Source organism: Tympanuchus pallidicinctus, unplaced genomic scaffold, assembly GCF_026119805.1.
Source record: "Tympanuchus pallidicinctus isolate F22 unplaced genomic scaffold, pur_lepc_1.0 scaffold1, whole genome shotgun sequence".
Taxonomy (NCBI): Eukaryota; Metazoa; Chordata; class Aves; order Galliformes; family Phasianidae; genus Tympanuchus; species Tympanuchus pallidicinctus.
Genome location: NW_026294618.1, coordinates 99,953,168 through 99,972,037, shown reverse-complemented (window position 1 = coordinate 99,972,037; position 18,870 = coordinate 99,953,168). Strand labels below are relative to the sequence as shown.

At 38.5% G+C, this 18,870-nt stretch overlaps 1 protein-coding gene across 3 annotated transcripts in view; it reads right to left on the bottom strand.

The window, feature by feature from the left end:
- The window catches only part of ALK (ALK receptor tyrosine kinase), a 290,599-nt gene that overhangs the window by 134,835 nt on the left and 136,894 nt on the right, over positions 1-18,870 (bottom strand). The window contains exon 1 of one of the 3 annotated variants that reach the window (XM_052682046.1): positions 1,208-1,279. The exons of the other annotated variants lie outside the window; for them this stretch is intronic. The gene's annotated coding sequence lies outside the window, so the exon portion shown is untranslated. Of the gene's footprint in view, positions 1-1,207; positions 1,280-18,870 lie in introns of those variants that run through there. 3 annotated transcript variants of the gene reach the window in all.

Below are 18,870 nucleotides of genomic sequence, written 5' to 3'. Positions count from 1 at the left end.
GCAGATGCTGCCAGCACAAGAGCCTAGACTTTGTCTGCTCGGTTTGTATTGAGTACTATATTAGAGCAGGAGACCAGAAAGACACTCAGTAAGTTTATGGGGATTGCTAGGTCATGGCCTGAACCAGCAACTGAGAACCAGGTGAGAAGGTATGGCTAATCTAGGGTGCACAGGTGCAAGCAATGTACCCAGGCAACCTCCTCACATTCATTTGAGGGTTAGCAGCCAGGGGAGCAGGAATGCTATTTGGAGATCATCCCCTTCTGGAGACCAACATTTGGAAAGAGTAAGCCACTTTTCTCCATATCATCTTCTGAACTCTATCTTGATGATACTGAGCATTTACTAGCATGTTTATATCCTGGTAGAAGGCAGCATCATTGCCTTCCCTTGATCCACAATAAGGCACAGAATGCATGAAGTTTAAGAATGAAAAATCAGACTTCACACCAATTTTGGCAGCAAATCTCAGCAAGACAGTATGTATGGGGCTGCTGAATCACAGCCTGAACCTCTGATTGATCACCTGAGGCGAGCACTGAGTCAGCCATGGGAGCACAGGTGAAGGCAATTCAGCTGTGCTGCTGGAAGGGGTGGAGCCTGGCTGCTCCTCTCCTAGACCCATGTAAGAGCTGAGTGCCAGGGGATGGATCTCTTCTGGAGATCCACTCCACTGGAGTTTACCATGTGAGCCCAGGATAGGGAGAGTGCCCTTTTTTCCTACTCTAGTATAATAATTACATCAGCTAAACTCCTGGATATGCTATATCATCTGTATATTCGTTGCTTGTACACAGTATTACTTCCATTTCAAATACAGGGATAAATAGTTAGCTCTATCAGAAATGAAAGGATTCCTGGCCTCACAGCACCCCCTTGCTTTCCATACCACAGTAAAAGAGTCAGGTAAGAAAAGGTTCTACAAAGCCAGAGCATAAGATTGCCACACAAGAGCCTAGCGTCTATGGAAACGCACTTGCATGGGAAATATGCTCTTTATCACCATTACATGGGCTTCACATCACTGAGAATACTGTCATTTCACAGATATCATCTCTCAAATTTGTTCACTGGATTAGGAAGACACAAGTTATTGTTGTTATGCTCACAAAGAAGTAAAATTGCTTCTGACAGGCTCTTGGTAATACCAGACAACATTTCTGCAAGTAAGCCAATAGTCATAAACAGAAAGAAGAGTTGAACTCACCAAACTGCTGGAAGGGCTCTCTGAATACACAGCACTCCTTCTCAAGAAGCAACTTAGGTCCACAATGATGCAACCCCTTCAGTGGCTGCCCTTATATGAGCCTAGGCTGACCTTTGGGTCAGTTGTTGAGCACAGGTGCAAACAATGTTCCTGTGCTCCCTGGGCCAGGCACACCCCTTCACCAGGTGCTCAATCACCAGTTCAGGCTGTAACTAACAGTTCCTCTACAATTGTTAATTATGTTCTCCTGAAAATATAATAAACTTTGGTATCAAATATATAATCAATATTAAAAAAAAAAAAAAACAACAACAAAAAAACCCAAACCAAACTCACCCAAATACAAAAGTCTCCTCCCTAAGCTGAGAAGTCTTTCCCAGTTTCAGAACTGCTAGCATTTATAGATACATTAAAGCTTGTAATAATAAATTTGTAACCTGAGATATATTTTTATACCTTAAGTAGGAGAAAATAAGCTTACACTGGGCTCTGGAAGCTTAGTGTCTATTTTTCTACCTGTGTATCAAATGTACCAGACCATTGATTTCACTAGTTCTGAAGTCTGCCTCTAGCTTACAGCCACTACACAGTAGTAGTGATAAGATTTTTAAAAGAAAAAAAAAAAGAACACCAAAAAACAATACCAATCCTGTTGTTACAGGATGATACACTGAGAAGAGATCAATCCTTCCTGACCTTCACAAGATACCAGTTGAAATTCCCTGCACTTATTCTTTTCTCAAGTACTGGAAGAACCTGAACTCAATAATATCATAAAAAGACAGAAATTCAAGTTTAAATATCGATTTGCTATGGATAATAAAAACCAAATACCAACTACCCAAAATTGCAACACGTAGCTTCAGACATGACCTAAATCTTCTGTAAGTTCACAGGAAATGTGACTGCGAACAACAGTTTGAGGCTTATCATGAATAGAACACAGCTGAGCAAACAAAACAGAACTCCAGCTGAAATGAAAAGATGAGAATCAAAGATCTGGATTCAATTTTCAGACAGCAGTATTATAAATGTGTTGGTTGGAAGCCATCTGGTCCAATAGACTCCAGTATACTGCGTCAGCCCCTTTCCAGGGATGGGAATAAGCTTGATGAGTTCTTCAGTCCCTCCATGCTCTTGCCTTACCAAAACCATGCTCTAGCACTCTCAACCATCAGGAATTTTTCTCTTTCCTTCCCTATCACTAAATATTCTCACAGAAATTCAACATTAGCCTCATAAACACCCTGGCTTACTCTTTTAGAACCCTTGGGCATATCTAGTTCCACGGGGCTGAATACATTCACCTTCTATAAGCAGTTCCTGTCTTGTTGCCCCTTGGATATTGCCCACGCTCCACCTTTTCAAGCTGTACTGATGTGCTCAGAGATCTGTGAGTGGGCTGTGAAGACTAAAACAATAAAAACATCTTTTGCCTTTTTCTTTTTTTCTACATCCAGACAGATTGGAGCACGGGGTGATAAGCAATGGCATGAAGTTCAACAAAGAGAAATGCTGGGCCCTGCAACTGGGATGGAGTAAATGCCAGACAGGCACAGACTGGAAGATGAGTGGCTGGGGAGTAGCTCAGCAGGAAGGGACCTGTGGGTGCTCGTGACAGCAGCTCAGTGTGAGGCAGCATTTTGGGGTGCATTAAATACAGCAGAGCCAGCTGGTCAAAAGAGGTGATTTTCTGCTGCACAATACAAAAAGGATGTTAAAGCCCTTGAAAGCATCCAGAGGAGGGCAACAAAGCTGGCGACAGGGCTGAAGGCATGTGAGGAGGGGCTGAAGACTCTTGGTTTGTCAGCTGTGTAGAGGATGATGCATTTGTGGAAGGTTCAAACAGACTAACGTCAATCATGAAGCAATGGGGAAGAGAGTTGTAACAGCAGTGCGTACTGAAATGCTTTAGTGAGTCACACTGGGAGAAAGGGAGCAGATTAAGTTGTTAACTCACTTGTACAGCTGTTTACTCACTCATAAAACCAGCACAGCTCTAACAGTTGTCACAACTTAAAGCCTTCTACCAAAGCAACAACCATTATTCATACTTCCCAACATAAACATCTGGGACTGAAATAATATGAATGACAAGCTGTCAGTTATAAAACATGGTATCAAAACTGCCATGTCAGAAGAAGACTAAAAATTTGTAATAGCATCTAATGTTGATATCTTTTTAAAAATAATTTGTTAAGATGACAGTGGAATTTCCTGGCTAAATACTTCTTGTCTGAAAGTGAAAATGCAACAAAAGAAAAGTTTTAATAGAAATACAGCTATCTCAGTTATACTTTATCTCAAAAATCTTCTTCATCTCAGAGTGGGATTTCTGTTAGCAGAAAGAGGGATCGATACCTCATCTCAAACAGCAGTAGAGTAGATAAATCCTAGCTAAGAGGTGCACAGAACAGTATCCCAAGGCTGGTACTCATGGGGAGGGGAATGGATCTACTGTGTGCATCAGGACAGAAGAGAAGGACCTAATAAGCAAATATGTGTGTAACTCTTGGAAAGGTGTTGGCTCTTTTACAAAGTAAAAACAGTGCAAGGTAAAACAAAAACAAACAAAAACAAACAACAACGAATTACTGAGAAACAAAAACTTTCCTAGGATGTGACCTTATTTTTTTTCTAAGCTTAGGGCAGTTTCCAGCTGTAGAAAACACTAGGATAAAAAACTAGGATAAAATCTAAGATGCAGAAAAGCTGATAATCCAGTATTAATTTAGTGCATAGTTTTCTGAAATGCCTATTCCACTCCTGAAAACTCAGCATTAGTCCAAGAAAGATCTGATCTAGCCTCTGTTCCTCGTAAGTTTCACTGCCAAATCTTAGCTTTCAGTTAGCTTTTGGGCCAATTCTCATGTTTGGTCCACCATTTTCAGTCCAAGTCCACATGGGAAAAGAGGGCAAATCATATTGCATATCAACACAATCCTACCAACTGTGTGCCTGGATTCATCATAAGAGTTTGGCAGCTTGCAGAAAGTAATGCAGAAAGTTATATGCCCTCCAAAATTGCTGTATGCATTTCTGTTTGAATGCTATGTAAGAGCTGTGAATGCTGTATGTACAAAACTGAAAATGAACTAGTAGAAAGAGGAGATGCACAATTTAGCAGTTTACAGGTGGACATATCTCCAACAACTCAGTTGGGAGCAACGGATGACTGAATTCCCAAAGACCATTCCAGATTCGAACAACCTATATTCAACTTAAGAACATGGAAGTTTTCATTTTTGGCATTCTGAACTTGAAGATTCAACTTATGACTAAGTATCATGCTGAGCTAGAAAGGTGGTAATAGGAAGTATCTGAGAAAGAGCTAAAGGGATCAATGACAGAACTTTGAAATTTTAATTCTTTGCATCTAACTGTAGCTCTGCACCACTGGTACTGCCTACTTTCCCAGAAGTGGGAAACCTGGATTGCCCTGGTATGTACACCACCAATTTCCAAGAGATAGGAATGTCACTGTCATAATGTGCAGAGATCTGGCTTACCCTTAAGGTCTTCATAATGACAGAAACTACTGGTAAATCTTTTAGAATTGCTATTAATTCCACGTTGTTGGTTTTTTTTGTTTGTTCGTTTTTTTGTTTGTTTGTTTGTTTTTTGTTTTAATTTAAGGGCAAAAGAAACTTCATTGTGCTAAGAGAAAGAAAAGGAATACAAAGGGAACAACCAACAGGGACACAGGTCTAGCCAGTACTCCAAGTCTGACCTGTTCTTCCCTATGCTGGAAAATTATGACAGCAAATGAAGACGATAGAACCTACTGTAATGAAAGGTAACAACAAACTTTAAAATAACGCTAGGGAAAGGAGATCCCAGCAGGTCAAGTTTTCAACTAATAAAAATCATTCTATCCATGCCACTATGCTGACTAAAGCTGGCAACCTCTTTAAGTTGCCATTTAAGGTTGACAAATGTGCACCACCACCACCAATAGTTTGTGGAAGGGAAATTGATCACAAACTATATAGTCGTTAAAGGAAGAATTTCTCAGGTTTGGGTGCTATTCCAGTAGTCATAAATTTGCAGAATTAATACAGAATTGTCATAGATGTGTATTTGGATTCTTCTAATCCAACTGAAGGTCCAAAATAACTCTGACATCAGTGGTGGGGTAATACTATACTTTCTCTGAAATCAGATGTTTTTGAATCCCTAGAAATGTCAGACTTTGCCCAATATTCATATTTAGAGCAGTTTTCAGACAAATGTTTGTTTTTATTTCCCAGTGAACTATAGAAAATACTTCAAGATATCATACCTACTCTGTGCAACAGATTATCCTGGAGAATGAAGTGATTTCATCTGTTGGTCTATTTTATCAATCCAAAGCCATAAAACTTCTAATTACAGAATTTGCTTTTATTACTTAGAGAGCTGAAGGTTGAGATCCCAATTACAGCTGTATGATGGAAAAAATGCACTCACAGAGAAAAAAAAATAAAAGGCAGTATAAACAAAGCGGTGACCAAACTTCTTCCAAGTTCAGCAAAATTCTACAAGAGTTCAGAAGGACAGCAGCCTAAGAACGAAGAAGTCTCATAACACCACACAGGATCAGCTACAGGACTGCTGTGCTCTGAATACAGAGTTGTGAACAGCCCCTTGACATTGCTGAACTTCTGATCTGTTATCTGTAGTGTAGCAGAAGAGTCACCATAAAAAAGCTTAATATTTGATAAAGTCCTACAGATTTTTACCTGGACTTTTTATTCCAGATTTTTTGCTGGAGTGCAAGCATTAATTTGTACATAGCTAAACTCTGTCATGCATCAGTATCAGTTCTTTTTTCCTCTACTTTGTCTTTCCGTCTTAATGAACATCTTACACCATCTCCCCCAGGGAAAACTTGCTAGCAGCCAGCATTGGCAGTAGCTGAAAATCAGCATTATATCTACAATTTACTTGTCTCACTGTTGCTGCTTGGAATTCACATATTAAAATTTACTTTCTGGAATGTTGTTTTGAAGATAAAACTGGCAGGGAGATCTGGGCTCAATTTCCCATATTGCTTAAAAAAGCAAAGAACTGCAACAACAGAAAAATCAAACCAAACCAAACAACCAGGGGGTGACATTCTGTTGAGATGTTTCAGTGCCTTTCTTTCACCAAGCTTGTCTGCCACATGCTGTACACATTAAAACAGAAAGACGTAAAAATACTCCATAGATGCATTCTCTACTTCCATGTATTTCAAAACATACCAGAAAAGTGAAATGCATCGAACATGGCTGCACTCCTGGTTGATGCCTTAAGATTTGCATGAAAGACTGTTAACCTCTATGGACATATTCACAATCAAAAGAGCTAGAAGTGGACAGTGAAAAGACTTGATGCTACCCTGCAGAAGACCGTCATCATCAGGATGCCTGTTTTGGGACACTGAAAATCTCATGCTCTATTTACCTGTTCTATATACAACACTTGATATCACTCTTCCAGTCACCACTCTTAAAGTGTTTTATACACATTGCTTGACAAGTTATTGACAATGGAGCAAAGCTGAAAGTATGTTTTCAGTGACTATCTTTTAAGAGAAGTTTGCTTTGATTCAGATTGTACCTGCTCCATGTGCATTTCCTGTGCATACAATTATAAACACATGTTTTGCTACAAATCATCACAGAAGAGAAATTTTAAAAGAAAAAGCAGTATTCACAAAAAGTCCACTCGATCTGTTTTGGGGTGATTAGCACCACGGGAAAATCCTGACTTCAAAATATTAGTCATGTTGAAAGAAATAAAGGAGATCATGCAAAAACTTTCCCTGAGGTATATACTGAGTCAACCTATTAACTTCTAGTAAGTTCTAGTTTCAGTCAGACACCGATATTCATCTTTATAATACACTGTACTTGCAATATAGACTGGTTAGCTACACTACTTCATAAATAAATTAAGTCGTTCAGTCTTCAATACAGTGCTAAGATATGCTCAACCACACTGGAGCTCCAGATTAACCTCCCTTGAATGAGCAACCTCATGGCAAATCAACAGTTGATCAACTTATTCTGGAACAGTGCTTCACTCACACTCATTCCTCCAAAATTTTGGGGGTTGTACCCTCCCAGCATGTGGGTCTGAAATAAATTGAGTGGTTCAGATCCTCCATCAGGCAGCTGTGAAGGTGGGAAAAAAATAGAAACAAAAACTCACCACTTAATTGCCATTTTGAGTTCAGTCAGGATTTCTTGGGATGCCACTGTGGCTTGCAGTCTCAATGGAAGAAAAAGGAAATTTAACTCCTTTCATTGAATAGAGTGTTTCAATAGAGTGCTTTTCCAGAATGATTTCTGGCTAGTAATGAAGTGCTTGGAAAACCTCCACCAACAAGAAGCATTTTGAGAATATAGTAATAAGGCTACGCTGTAAGATCACTAAGATGTTAATGATACTGTTAACATAAGTTCAATGTAAATATAAATGAATGAATGCTGTTGTTGATAAGAATTAGATATCCTCATGTTTGATGCACCATCATCAAGGCACAAATGCAAGCAGTACAACTGGCAAGCTAAAAGCAATGCTTCTTTGGAGCCTTTTCTAAAGCACCTACATGTTTAGAATCCCATTCTGCCAGGCACAACAAGGGTGAATAGGGCAAGACACTGGGGTATGCTCAGAAATCGGTAATTATAACCACACCTCTTAATTTCTGCTGATGACATTCTGCTTTCTGTCAGTTCATACTGATTGGTTAGTCACTGTTAAGATGTTTCTTTGACCCCACCTAAAATTCGGGCCAACCTGACAGTCTGCTAAACTGAAGAATCTTAAGATAAAAAACCATGTTGTTCTTCCTGCCTCTTATATAAGCTATTGTAGAACTTGGAAATGGCTGTTCCTTTGCTGTGTTACTCTGCAGCTTAGAGAGGCAAAGAACCATGAATTTCAGTGGCGTGCCACTTTTGGAACGTCTTCTGGTTGCCTCCAAGATTTTTCCATTTATACAGGCAGAAATTAATGCACTAAGAAAATCACTGCTCTCTCTTCCTTCCATACATACTTGAAGACAAATTTAAAAGCACAAGTTAAAAAAAAAATAATAATAATAAAAAAATCAGTAATTTTATTCACTGATCCTTGTCTAATCAGAAAATGCAAATTGAGGTAATTGGTCAATGCCAGCTAAACACAGTTCAGAGATAAGTGTTGGAAGGCCATTTCCAGAGGCAACAAAGAAGCTCATAAAGACAACTGGAGGAGCCAATTCTCCAGTCATGTGAGGATGGTGGATGAAGGCATGAAGTATGGATGCTTATTCTAGGATGGAGGAAAAAGGAGTAAGGAAAAAATCAGCATTCTAGCAACACAATAACTTCCCACTATCAGCATATTAATACAGAAACTCTCCAATTATATTATAAGCTTTCTTCCAAATAGCTCTGAAGATAACCGAGACCTCTCGGGTAAGGTAAAAAAATTAATTACAATGTAAGAAGGTAATGAAAATAATCAGCTTTCCATGCATACATACCTCGTGGATGGAGCAAGGGAAGTCGATGAAACGAAATACAAGACGGTAATGTCCTTATAAAGGATTTAACTCATTCAAAATTCTTTGGTCACAGTGGGAAAAATGCAGTTTGCACTGCATTTTTAGCATATATAGTATTGTTCAATAATATACAACATCTACAACATGAAGTCTGTAAATTCATACCACAGGGAAGATTGTTGCTTAACATATACATCCAGTAAGTCTTGTTTTCACACTGGAATACCTTCTTCCATTTAAGACAAGTGAAAGAGAAGAGATATGTATTCAGCCATTATAACTATAATCTGAAGTACATGTGTAAGCCCATCAAGTATCCTAGGCTCAACCAATTCATCATTCTGTGAAAGTATTAACTTAAATTTATAGCGTAGAACTGATATGGCCAGATGCATAAAATCTTAATTATGCTTACTGAAGAAATACTAACTATATCTTTCTTTTCTCACCCTGCAGTACACACAATTTTCATTTGAAACAATAGCTGAATATGCAATAATAATTTGTAATGTGAAATACTGTTAATGTGTTTCCTCTGAGAGTTCCTTTTTCCAGAACATAGCAGAAACCACTTTTATTGCTCAAGTTTTCATTACAGAAATGCCATAGTACATATATCTTTGGTCTCTCATGTACCTTGCTACAGAGCGTGACAAGCTAATGGCAAGGCTTTTTTCCTGCCTCTCTTTCTCCCTCCCCTTTTTATTATCAACAGTGCACTAATATTTAGATAGATTTACTTTGGAGCAAATAGTAAATGACTAGGAAGCTGTTTTCATTTCTCATTTTGATTAATGAGCTGGAGGAACACACCCTCCCTTCTTTCTACTTCTGTGGCTGAAAGCATATTGAGCTTATGATTCTTTTACAACATTAAAAATAATTTTAGAGTTGCATTCCCAAGCAGATGGATGAGACTCGTGTAACACTGATAGCTTTTTCAAAAGGGAATAAGGATCAGCAATGTTACTCTTCAGGATGAAGGATATGAGAAGGTGTAGTATCAGACTGTTGGAACAGAAGCTAAAGCATATATATGTCTCTCTGTGTCTCTCTTGCTAGATACATAAGCATTGAACAGTGCATCACAGGCCTCTCACACCACATAAAACCAAATGTGAGACAGGAGAGAAGGAGGAGAGTGATTATGACACAACATAGTAATAATTATCTAAGGAATGAGAGAGAAAAGGCCAGTTCCTGCATAGAGTGTAACACACTTGTGAAGGAAACTCTAAGAGGAATGGAAGTAGGAATGTCAAATACAGAACAGGATCAAACACATCCCAGAAAGTACTCAGGGTGGTACAGAGCAAAGACTGGAGAAGTATCTGGGCCAAGCAAGTTGTGAACAACAAATTCCTGTCAGTGACTTTTCCTATTTACAAAGACAATCTGTGAATCCTGAACTCAGAATAACTATTCTGATGGAAAGTATAACAGTATCAAAGACTGTTAGAATGGTGTATGTCTTTGTCCCTCAAGGATATTCTGAACTTCCCGAGAGAACATCTGAAATACTTCTGAGTGGATAAAAAGGCATCAAATCCATTTTTCACATAAACACTGAGAAAAAATAGTACACATCACTTCCAGTAGGTAACCTAGGGCTGTCACAGGCAATGAACACAAAATACAATACTTTCTGATCTATAATTGAGCAACAGAAGAGTAAAGGATGACATTAACCCGCTGAAGTTATTACTGCGGCTTGCTGTGCCAGCACCAAGCAGCTACATTACCATGGATGATGTTTGTAAAATGAACTGTGTTATCAGTCAGAAGATAACTGAACACAATCAAGGCATAAATTATTACAGCAGACTACTAGCAGAAGTCATTAAGAAAACATCGGGAAAGTTAAAATGCTGTCACATCATCCCTTGAAACAGAACAAGTTGGTAAATAGCAGCAAATGTAAGATTTGCAATTTAGCAATTTGATAGGCAATTTCTTTTTGTCTAAATTATTAGTAAAGTTGTCCTACAACAGAGTGGTTTTTCTTCACAAAGCAACTTTATTTTGAAGTCTGAGCACTGCCACAGTTCTCATCACAAGAGGTTAAAGACGGGTAGAAGCAAATAGGGCATGCTGAAATTATTCAGCCTTACAGTTTTGGAAATGAAAATTGTCTCAGTCCCTACTGAACTGTTCTGGTTGGCCTCATGACACACACACGCTGTATGGTTATAAAGTAATGACTTTAGATTCAGCCCTTGCCGTGTGCTTTTCTTTAAGAAGAGCAAGATCCGTGTAATTACGAATATTAGGGATCCCAGTACAGTTCTCAGGATAGTAAAGATGTGATAACTCCCAATGTCTCATCTGAACTTTAATCAAAGTAATTACCACAGCTTATAAGAACAAATCAGAATTCCCATCTTAGAGAAATAGTGATATTTCTGATGTATTTTATCTAAAAATCAGAGGGAAAATGTTCCTCAGTTGGATACTAATGAAGTATCAAAAAAAAAAATAAAAAATCTTCAATAACGAATTTGATGTTTGTTCCTGCAATTTTAAAGCAAAACACTCAGATTCACTTATCAGCATGTTTTACTTCACTTTCCTGAGCTGACCTGCAGCATTTCTCCCAGACTCAGTTCACCATCAAAATGCACTCTTGTGACGCCGTAGTGCTGTACAGCACAGCAACTCACGCAGTGCCGTTATTCTTCATATACTCAGTTTCCCACCAGTGCTCACGCACTTACACAGCTTCCATGGCCACATCCTGGCTGGAAGAGACGTGCAGTCTTGACCACAGGCACCATGCACATCCCTGTCGAAAAGGATGCAGAAACACTGCTGCACGTGAACCCAGGCAGCAAAAGGACACCCACTGTAATGCTGAAGAGATAGCTGAAAAGTGTTTGGTTAAGGCTGGCTCAAGAAACCAGTACTTCATCCAGCTTGTCCTAAGGCAAAACACTTGATCAAAGCTAAACTTTTCCCATGAAAAAATCTGATTTCACGGAAGACAATTTCTGGGTAAAAGAAACTGTGCAGTTGTGGCGTTTCAATTGGATATGATGTGCTTCATTTTGAGTTTTGCCCCCTTCTTAACATCCCTGAGACTCTACGTACTTGGGGTTACTTTCCAAATGGCTGTTTGTTCCTGAAAGAAAGTCTAGCTTCAAATGAGAGGCAGAGTTTGTTTCACGGCTCGCAGCACCTCTCTCATGTTCTGGAGCTGAAGCATAGTCTAATGATTGCAGTTAAGCCTGTGACTCTGTCAGGAAAGGAAAACTAATACGACATTTTTAAGAGAGATAGAGTTGACTGCAGAGGCAAATAACAAAAAAAAAAAAAAAAAAGAATCAGGATTTTTGCAATTTTAATTTCTCTGCTCATTGAAGCTTTCTACTGTAATGCAATTAAAACCAGGCATCAAAGGCAAATGAAATTGAGATTGAGTAGTGATGAATTTGAAAAAGAAGTTGTTTTTCTTTTTTTTTTTTTTCATGATTGAGTTAGAAAAAGACATCAGTGTCTTAGGAGTGGGGAAAATTAATGTGACAAGAAATGTTGGGAGGGCACAGGGAAAAGAACACTGAATGAGTACAATGCCTGTACCCTGCGGGGTGGAAATGCGTCTGCCATACGGTGCTTATGATGAGGCAAAGAATCTAGGACTGGATGCAGACTTACAGCTTTCCTAACCTGCGTGTAATTACAGTCTTTACAACGCCCCTGCAAGTGCTCCTAAAATGCAACAAGTACAGCATTCGGATTTTGCACATATGCTGAAATACTAGGGATGAATGCCTTCTCAACAAACAAAGCTAGGCCACTCACTTGAGGTGAAGGGGATACACTTCACTCTCTCTGCTGAAATAAATTCCCTTGGCTCTGAAAATCCAGACTTCAACATTTCACCTCTCCACTAAAGCCTGCACTCTTTTAGTACAAATAACGACGTAAATAAAGTGCCACTCTGCTGCACTTCTGCTGAATACAAACTCTAATAATATGCTAAGATATCTCTTTAATGCTCAATTGTGTACATCAGTATAGTACTACCTACTTCAGCCATGTCTTAATGCTTTAAGAGTCCTCGAGATCGCTCCACGAAAGCTGCTGTAGGACAGCTGCAGCATCACTTGCTTCACTTTTGAGGCTCTTCCTGAGAGCATTCACCTCAATGAGGCCAGTTTGCAAGGCTCTAACAGGCTGATGTTTGTACACACTTGGCAAAGATTTTCCTACATAACTGGCAGCTGGGTTCTACACAAGAGAAAGTGCCCGAAGCTCACATTGGACTGCAGCAAGCAGTACCAGACCTCAGCACACACACAGGTTGCTTTGTACAGACCCCAGCCTTTGGTCCTGGAGTATTTTAAGAAGAATATCTGAATCAAAAGAGAACAAGCTAGAGGCAAGGAGTGAGGATGAAAAGGGAGAGAGAGAATGAGACCTACTGAGGAGTTGGAAAGCCTGGATCTTCTAACTGAAGTTATCTTAACATATCTGAGCAAGGACATTGCTGAGGATAACATTTTCTCTATGTTTTGCATTTTTCTTATGCTGAATAAAATCAAAGTATTTCGTTTCTTTCTAATAAAGTATTTTGATATAAATATTTTGATAAAATCTTCCCCTTGCTCTAATTTTATTCTACTGTAACAGAAATGTAAAAACTGGTCACTGATCTGAATATGAAGGACAGCTAAATTTATCTCATTTGCTCTACTTAATGATTCTATTGCTCACATTCCTTGCTAGATGAAGCGAAATCATAAATTCTTCATTGCCTCACAAAAGACTTAGCCTTGTGCTTAATTTCTGCCGTTTTATCCTTACGCAAAGTTCATCAAGGATGGCAGATGGTGCTGTTGGTTCAAGTCCCAGATTAGAATAGTTTTGTCTTGTCAAAAGGAACTCTATTATGCATCTTTGTGGCCTCAGTCCATCAGCACGAATGGCACACCAAGCTGGGGATGATCAGAAAAGGCTCCAATTATATTCAGTAAACAAACTTCACTGCTGCTATTTCCAGTTGAAAATCATATTTAGTCAACCTGATATAGGAGACAACAAATGTCATGAGGTTATTGGCTGACTTTTACAAAGAGCTGGCAACTGTACTCAGTGACTCAGAGAACTCAATGCTCACAAAGAAAACCAGATGAGTACAATTCCTGCAAAAAGGTAGTGAGGAGACAAGTAATTCCAACTTTGCTATATCGATTCATTTTAAGAATAAATGTTGTACAGCAGAGTTTGTGGAAAAACCTTCTGCCATAGTAGAGAACACAATAAGTCTTCTGTAAAATAGCAGTGTGCAAAGCATCTGACAGTCTTCTCTGAAACTGTGCCTTTGGTGTTGATGTCAAACCCAAACCATTTTTTTGCCATACTAATCACTGACACTAACAGTTTGTTACTGCTGGTACGACAGAGCCCTCAGCACTTTATTAGAGAAATATCATTTGTACTGTACCAGAATTGCGCCAGAGAAATGAGAAAACAAAAGTAGATACTTGATAGGAAAAAATGACTGGGAAATGCTCTCAGGCATTAGTAAAGATGATCATCAAATACAGTACATGAATTTTAAACTAAAAGCTCTGCAAATTGTTTCACACTGGTATCAAATACAACAGCCGTCACTCTATTCCTGCAGAAGGAAGGCCTTGGACACACGTTCCCAGATCACTGAAAAGAACTCCAAGTTTCCTCCTTCACCACTGCAGTAAGGATCAGAAACTAAACTGTTATTTGTAGTCTTTATTTTTTTTTCATTTTTTCAGTTGGGGAACTCCTACAATTTCTATTGAATAAATCTATGATTTCTTTTTATGAGGGCTGCTCCAAAACTGGCTCAGATTTGGATGAGCACAGCATGCAGACTCTTGTCCATTGCCGGACAAAATGCACAGCTAATGGTGGCAACTATGTTGAAAAATAGCATTTGGTAGCTGAGAATTTGTCTACCAAATAATGTTATTGTGCTCTTTTTATCTGCTGTAGTTTCCATGGAAATAAATAGGAGGTGTTACTTTCAGAGCAAGTCATGTAATACATTCCTAAGTAAACTAAGTTAGTCTCCAAATTTATCAGTGTTCTTGCTCTTCTTTCTTGAATGGAAAACATCTGCCTTACATTGGAATAATTGGCAACATTTTTGGTTAGGCATCAATGCAGATGTTCTTTAAAGCAAGGGAGTGAGGTTGCCCTACTGGACTCAAATCTTATAATGCAAGTAATGAAGAAAAAATGAGATAATTGAAGAGTACTACCTGAGAACCTGGATTATAATGCAGAATCAATCACATGAGTGTTCCTCTTAGTTGACAGATCAAATTTACAATTTTAAATTTTGCAAGCTTCTGGTTAATTGGCTCTCTGAATTTGAAGGGGGGCATAGAATCATAGAATTGTTTGAGTTGGAAAGAACCTTTAGAGGTCATCCAGTATAACTCTCCCGCAATGGACTGGGACACCTGCAGCTACATCCAGTGCTCAGAACCCTGTCCAGCCTGACCTTGGATGTCCCCAAGGATGGGGAATCCACCACCTCTCTGGGCAACCTGTGCCTGTGCCTCACCACCCTTACTGTAAAAATATTCTTCCTTATATCCAATCTAAATCTTCCCTTCATTAGTTTGAAACTATTTCTTCTTGTCCTATCAAAACAGACCCTGCTAAAGAATGTCTCCTTTCTTACATCAACCTTCCTTACAGCGCCTTGAAAAATGTGTAAAGCACTTAATATGGTATACTTGCTTCAGATAAGAAGGAGATTCTTAAGAATTAGATTCTTAAGAATTAGCAAGGAAAGCTCCTAGGAAATCGCACATGGCAATAAACCACAGTGCATGGTGGGACAGCTGCAGAAGGTTTCATAGAACTAGAAATTTATTTATTTATTTTTAAGTTCAAAAATAAGTAGGAGATTGAGAAAGCAATTATGCTGCAGGCTATAAAAGTTTGCCAAGAGCAGAATGACAGAGAACTTGGCTAGAGGGAAGCAGAAAAATAACTAGAAACAAGGCTGGCAATATTAATGAGGCATGGTCCCTAGTCTCCAGAAACAAGTGTTGGAAGTGTTGTAACTGTGAGGAAAGCATACTCAGGGTTCCTGTGCTATGTAAATTCCAAGAAATTCCTTACCATTCTGCACTCTGCAGGAGGGACACTTAAAACAGAAGAAAACAAGACATCAGGACAAACTGAAGCGAGTATACAAGCATGCTTGGGGAAAGGAAGCTTGGGTGGTGTGTGTGGTTGATGTTTGTGCAGGTTTTAGGAAATTGGAATTCATCCCGGCTTGTCTACACAGATATGAAGTACAAAATGGGCTAGTGGCAATACGGGGCTGTAAAGATTAGCTCAGAATGGCTTTTAAAAATTGAAGTAGAAACCTTGGGAAGAGAGGAAAACAGGAGATGTATAAATCAGGGGAAACAAGTTAAAGGAATGAGGGAAAGAAAGAGTAAAAAAGAAAAAAAAAAATAAGAAAGACTTGGAAATTGAGATAACCAGCAAAGAGGAACCAGCAAGTAATTCTGAAGGACATAACATAAAAGTTTATGAAGACAGATTTTTATGCCCTGGATAGTATAGAGTGATTACATTGCTCAGATTGGCTTGAAGAAGATGTTTCAGCCGTATATGAAATAAATGTTATTAAAGCTTATTTGGGTTCAAAAGAACAAACACCCAAAACAGCCACTTTCAAGGATGTTCCAGATTTGTTACCATGACCAAGTTGGCGTCCTTCCTATGGGGTCTGATGTGATAACCTCTAGGGCTTCAAGCACAGAAGCACCTTCCAGAAACCAGGTAAGCTCACCAACAGGTGCTGTAACTGCCCCAAACTGATTTCTGATCAGCTTTATTGAGACTGTAATGAACAGCTAAAAAAATAATTAATCATTTTTGAACTTACTTTGGTTCATTTTGGTTGGCACGAGAGGTCATATAATACTGTCGCTTCACTATATGATATACCACAAAAATGAATGGCATTCCAAATTTAGTTTCTGGCAATATTAATATATCATTCTTTATGATGGTTTACTTCCATATATATGTCTGACAGCAAACTGGTACAGTCCAATCTCAATTGACGACACCGTAAATCTGTCTGGAGCAGTTTTAAGTGTTACTGCTTTGGTGTACTTGAGTTGAAATGCAAAAATAAGGCACATTCAAAAGCTCAAAAACGCTGCATGAAATCTACAAATGGGAACAAAGTTTCCCTCAAGAAATTACATAGCAGTTTCTCAGCAGCAAAATCACTACGTTATGGGAGAAATGTAGAGGCATTTGCCTACCTCCAGTGCTAAAATGACAACTTAATCTACATAATCTAGTGCTCAATTGGAATGAGAAAACAATCTTTGTACACCTGAAGACAATCGTAGGTCAGGTTTCTTATGTTTCATAAAACTCTGAAGGGTTTCATTTCACCTGAAATGAAGGGTTTTTCTGAAGGGCTTTGAATTTGAATCTTCTCATCCATTGAAAATAAACTTCGATTTAACTCCTCAAGGTGTCACAATTAACAGAGTTAAAGCTTTCTTCAGACCTACGGTTGAGATACTGAAAGAATCAAGTTTTTATTAGGCAGAGAAGAAAAACATATTTCCAAAAACAAGCAATTATTGTGAAAAGGACTGATACACTGAAGCTATCAAATACTCAAGAATACAAGTATTCAAGCCTTTTAAAAAAGGAAAGGGAAGTGACACAAATGTAATCATTTTTTTGCATTCAATTTGACAGACTGAAATGGATCAACAGTTGGCTAGTGGATAACAGCATGGGAGAAGCTTAAGGACTCATTTTCTGTCTAAAATAGTTGAAGGTCCATCTTCTAAAGTGAGGATTAGTGGTGCCTGGCACTACTGTTGGAGAGCTAACTTTCTAATGAATCCATACATCCAGATTATTTTCTGTACTAACTGGACTTCAAAATGAGTAGTTTAGACTGGATGATTTAAACTCAATTTTAGGCATCAAAATACATCTCAGAAAATTCACAGCACATTTTTATCTCAGAGAATTCTAAATCAGGACTTTCAGTGCTTATATGAAGCACCTCAGACATAAATATTTTGGTCTTTGGTCTTCTTATATTTTAGTACAGACACCTGCAAAATAATGTCAATCTTTTTTTTTTTTTTTCCCCCTCCATAAGTTAGTAAAGTGTTTTCAGGGAGAAAATAATAATAATAACAGAAAAAAAGCAAATTCATCATGCCACTAACTTGAGAAAGGCACTTTTAAGGTTAAAGGGTTCCAAGAAAGTAAATTACTTCTACTAAGCCCATGGATTTGTGAGACAGACTAGCAAAAGAGACTATGAGGAGGGAAAAAAAAAAGACAAAAAGAATAAGAGAACAAGAGAAAGAACAACTCTAGTACAGGAATAACCTTCAGACTTCAAGATCCAAGGTCAAATGTGACAGATGATAGCGAATCCTTCATTTATTTTTCTTGACATCTATCCATGCAATCAATCCTGAGTGAAGTTGTATATGCCAGAAAGGGAATAGCCTACCATGATTTGTAGTAACCTTCAAAACTAGATGCTCTTTCTTTGTGAAAAGTTCTCTGTGCAGAAATATATACATACCTACTACAGTACTGTCTGTATGGACAAACAGTATTTTGCAGCTTCCTTGTTCATGTGTGCATGTTCAGATTTCAGACTTTATTTCAGAGACATCTTTTACTTCGTGTATTTACAAAAAAGTCTTCAGATGAGTCTAAAAATGGTTAAGGCTCTAGACTAGTCTAGAGATCCTACTCAGCTCAAAAATCACAGATAGCTTCCATAAGACTCCTTAAGTCAAAAGACTTATAGTTCAGTACTGCTGTGATTTCACCCTGATGGACAGTTACACTGCGCCTGAACTGCTCTCTCATTCCACTTCCACAAAGGAAAAGCAGGACAGAAAATACAATAGAAAAGGGCTCAAGAGTTGAGATAAGGATAGGGAGATCATTTACCATTTACTGTCACAGACAAAACGCACAGCTCGGGGAGACCAGTATAATTTATTGCCTATTACTAATGGACTAGAGGAATGAAAAACTAAAAGCAAACTAAAACACCTTCACCCTTCATCCATCCTCTTTTATCTCCTCCCTCCCACCCCTTTCTACCTACTCCCTCCACGTTGGGGCAGGG